This window comes from Ornithorhynchus anatinus, chromosome 7 (assembly GCF_004115215.2).
Source record: "Ornithorhynchus anatinus isolate Pmale09 chromosome 7, mOrnAna1.pri.v4, whole genome shotgun sequence".
In the NCBI taxonomy this organism is placed as follows: domain Eukaryota; kingdom Metazoa; phylum Chordata; class Mammalia; order Monotremata; family Ornithorhynchidae; genus Ornithorhynchus; species Ornithorhynchus anatinus.
The window spans coordinates 43563412-43568067 of NC_041734.1; the positions used below are offsets into that span (position 1 = coordinate 43563412).

The window sequence follows — 4656 nt, forward strand, 5'->3', positions numbered from 1 at the left end:
TCAGACATCTACTGTTTAAGCACTTATTTATCTACATACCCATTTTTTCCCATTTTCTTCCTTTATCTGGAAATTACATTTCTGTCTAACTCCCTTGCTAGACTGTAAATTCTTTGAGGATAGGGTAATTCTATTTTACCCTACCAATGACCTAGTACAGTACTCTGCACGCAGTAAGCACTCAATAAATACCACTGATTGATTAACTACCCTCACACTTTCCTCTTCAATCAAAACAGAGTGAATTCTGCATAATTCCTAGAGAAGGAGTGGGAACTGGGTGAAATTTCTCATATTTTGGGCAACTGAAGGCAGTAAACATCCTATTAAGTAAAATGAAGCAAAGGATTTTACCATAAATCTGGAGATGCAAAGGATTTAATTTCTTTTCTTTCCAGACTTCTTTTTTCTTCTCTTTTATTGGAGAAGCAGTATCGCCTAGTGGATAGAGCTCTGCACATAGAAAGCACTTGATAAATACCAATGATTGATCGACTGATTGAATTCAGGAGCAGCTTTTGGTCTACAAGTGACTTACAATATAAAAGGTGGGGAGGCCTGATGGATAGAACATGGGTCTGAGAGAAGGTCATGTGTTCTAATTCCTACTCCGCCACTTGTGTGCTGTGTGACCTTGAGCAAGTCACTTAACGTCTCTGTGCCTCAGGTCCCTCATCTGTAAAATGGGGATTAAGATTGTGAGCTTATGTGGGACAAGGACCATGTCCATTTCTATTATCTTGTATCTACCCCAGCGCTTAGAACCGTGCCTGGAACATAGTAAGTTCTTAACAAATACCATAATTATTACCATAATTATTATTACTTTCTCTTTTCAGTCCTCCAGTTTTCTCTTCTATTTTGTTTTCCAACTTTCTCCATCTTCCACAATCTTCTGAAGTACTTCTATAGTGTCCTAGATTGAAAATTTAAGAGAAAATACTAACAATTAAGATATCTGAAATTCACTATAATAGCTTTATTTCAGTTGTAAGCATTCTTAAGGAATAAACAAGAATCAATCAATTGTATTTATTGAGTGCTTATTGTGTGCAGAACACTGTGCTAAGTGCTTGGGGGAGTACAATATAACAGAGGTGGTAAACCTGTTCCCTGCCCACAAGAACTTACAGTCTAGAGGGGGAGACATAAATAAATACATTATGAATATGTTCATAAGTGCTGTGGGGCTGAAACTGTTGTATGGTACTCTCTCAAGTGCTTAGTACAGTGCCCTGAACATAATAAGTGCTCAAATACCATTGATGGATGGATTGGCTTCTACCCATCAGGGACTCTCCCTATGCACCCAATAAATGTTCAAAAATATAATTGACTGACTGAATTGCCTTATTACCAGATCAACATCAAGATAGTTTGGTTCTGAAGAACCATCTAGAAAGAAGATGAGGTGTTTGGTTCTGGCTTTTCTGAATTCAATGGTTGTTTTTTTTTTGAGCCTTCTTCTTAAAAAAAGCAGAGACTCAACACTCACCCAATCCAAAGAGCCAGCCGGAGAAACAGATAAAAAGTGTTATAATGGTTCTCCCTTAGTGTCCCTGCTGCTTTCTGCTTTCCAATCAGTGCTTCACAATGCCTTATTAATTTAATCCTGGTGGAGGTGGCTGTGCTATCTCTGAGATTGCCTTCTACCTGGAAAGGGGATTTCTTTTGGAGCAGTGTTTCTTCTCTTGCTTCTACTCTTTGACTTTTTCTTTCCTGGTCCTTCCCTTCCCCACACATTTCTTTCTTTCTTTTCTATTGAAGCAGACTGTAGCCAGGTCAGGAGAAACCAACTGCCATCTGCAGAAAACTACCTTAGATCTTAAGGTCACCAACAGATCTCACCCCAAAGTTACTCTCTGAAATATAGGAACTTCGGGGTGCGATCCATTGGTGACACATAGATCTATGGTAATCCTGACAGGAGCAAGGAGAAAGCTGTGGGCTATTTCCTCCCTGCAATGATAGCTTGCTGTTTTGGTTGTTGTTGATGAATAGCTGCTTGCTCCACTTCCCGTTATTTCTTTCCCTATGTTTCTGTCATTACTTTCCCTGCTCCCTGTTAACCTCTCTCCCTCCCACCTTTTGTATTGTGAGTCACTTGTGGACTAAAAGCTGTTCCTGAATTCATCAATCAATTAATCAATGGTATTTTTTGAGCTCTTACTATATGCAGAGCGCTATACTAAGCGCTTGGAAAAGTACAGCAGAACAGAGATGGTAGTCACATGCCCTACCCCCAATAAGCTTACGGTCTAGAGGGGGAGATAGACCTTAATATGAGTCAGTAATTCATAATATATAATTTAAAGATATGTATGTAAGGACTGTGGGGTTGCGGGGGTGGCGCTGAATAGCAAATTCCCAGAGGTCACAGATCCAAGTGCATGGATAGCGCAGAAGGGAGGGGGAGCTGGGGAAAAGAGGGCTAAATCTGGGAAGGTCCCTTGGAGAAGATGTGATCTTAATAATGCTTTGAAGGTGGGGAGTGTGGTGGTCTGATTTATATGGAGTGGGAGGGAGTTTCAGGCTAGTGGGAGGACTTCATATCCTTGAATATTGTAAGTACTTAAATGTAAGCAGTAATGATTACTCTCTCCACCTTCAAAACCTTAGTAATGGAGGCACAGAGAAGTTTAGGGACTTACCCAAGGTCACACAGCAGGCAAGTGGCAGAGCTGGGGTTACAACAGGTCCTCTGACCCTCGGACCCATGCTGTAGCCACTAGGCACACTGCTACCTTAGATTGTGAGCTCCCGAAGCAGGAAACGTGGCTCCTGAATTCTTTTTAACTCCCTTAGAGCCACACAGAGTGCCGTAGATACTTAATGGAAGTTTACTGATTGACTTATGAAATAGATGAATGAATGGATGAATGAATGAATGAATGATAAATGAGCACATGTCCAAAGGAAATTGGTGAGGGGAATTGACCTGATCTGTGCTCCCCAGTTTCTCTGTCAGCTAGCTCTGTCAGTGAGTGTTAACGAATGATGACTATTATTTCATTCAACTGTACTGATTGAGCACTGACTGTGTGCACAGCACTGTACTAAGCGCTTGGGAGAGTACATAATAACAGTGAACAGGCACATTCCTTACCCACAACGAGCTTACAGTCTAGAGGGGAGACAGACATTAATATAAATAAATAAATTACAGATATGTATGGAAGTGCTTTGGGGCCAGGCGGGGTATGAATAAAGGGAGCAAGTCAGAGCGATGCAGAAGGGAGGGGGAGCAGAAGAACGTTGGGCTTTGTCAGGGAAGGCCTCTTGGAGGAGGTATGCCTTCAAAGTCAAACCATCTTGATGCTGACCTGGTAATAAGGCAATTCAGTCAGTCAGCCAATTATATTTATTGAGCATTTACTGGGTGCGGAGCACTGTAGGCGCTTGGGAGAGTCCATGACAGGTGGAAGACTATCCATTAAACAATCAATGGTATTTGAGCACTTATTAAGTTCAGAGCACTGTACTAAGCACTGGAGAGTACCATACAACAGTCTCAGCTCCACAGCACTTATGAAAATATCCATAATATATTTATTCATGTTAATATCTGTCTCCCCGTCTAGACTGTAAGTTCTTGTGGGCAGGAAACGTGCATACCAACTCTGTTATCATTAAAAAAAAACCCAACAACGTATTCAGCCAGATAAACTCCTACCTACCCCAGCGCTTAAAATAGTGCTTGACATGGAGTAAGTGCTTAAATACCCATAATAAGAAATTAGAATTTATTATGACTTACATCATATAAGATGGTTCAGTACTGAAAACTGAATACCATTTGGTGTTTTTGTGAATCTAATTTCATTATGCACATGTCAGCATCCCAGTTGTTCTGTTATTTGTGATCAAACACTCCTACCTTCACACTTTCAACCACTGCTGTAGTATAGTATTTTTTCTGGGACCAATTTTGAAAGCCAGAAACCCTTCCAGTATCATGGCATGCACTCATAATCATTTGCATGTCATGGGTGTGTGTCAAAAGCAGTTATCTGCCTGTAGCAGTTCTTCAGTGTTGTCTCAAAGACTTTTGGTGATCCTTGCAAACATTTGAGCTGGAAGAGTTTCCTGGTGGATCAGAAGATTATTCTATCAGCAGCTTTCAGGTAAGCTCTTGCATCCTCGTTGGCAGTTACCAAAATCTGTTACCTAGGCAGTATGCTATAACACTCATGCACAGATAGACAAAGAAATAGGAAGTAGAATAAAAAAGGCCAACGTGTCTTTTGGCAGTTTGACCTACTGAGTATGGCAACAATAGAACACCAAGTTCCATGACATCAGGGAGAAGCATAAGGATCTTGGCCCTTCCCAAGATATGGAATTTACTATCAGGGAGTGACAGCCCAGAGGAGACTATAGTCCTGTAAAACCAGGTTTATATAGATCCTGTCTTCAAAGGAGCTATAGTCCTTTACAAACTATCTCACAATCTCAACATTTCCATAGAGGAACACAATTTTATCTCCATTTTATAAATGGAAACTAAATAGCCTCCCTAACTCCCTCCCTCCCTAAATGGGTGTGTGTGACTTTTTAAAGCCTTTTGGCTAACTGACAATCCCGTCTTCACACATGTAAAAAATGTACTTTGCTGTGCAATTGTCTTTTACTATCTGCAACATCTGGTAATGACTG

General features: G+C 40.7%; 1 long non-coding RNA gene across 1 annotated transcript; it reads right to left on the minus strand.

The window, feature by feature from the left end:
* Positions 1–798: 798 nt before the first annotated feature.
* LOC114813228 lies at positions 799–4083 on the minus strand. Its single transcript, XR_003760902.2, has 2 exons — positions 3878–4083; positions 799–916 (listed from the first exon to the last, which is right to left on the minus strand). It is a non-coding gene; the product is annotated as an uncharacterized LOC114813228 (long non-coding RNA).
* Between the last annotated feature and the right edge of the window lie 573 nt (positions 4084–4656).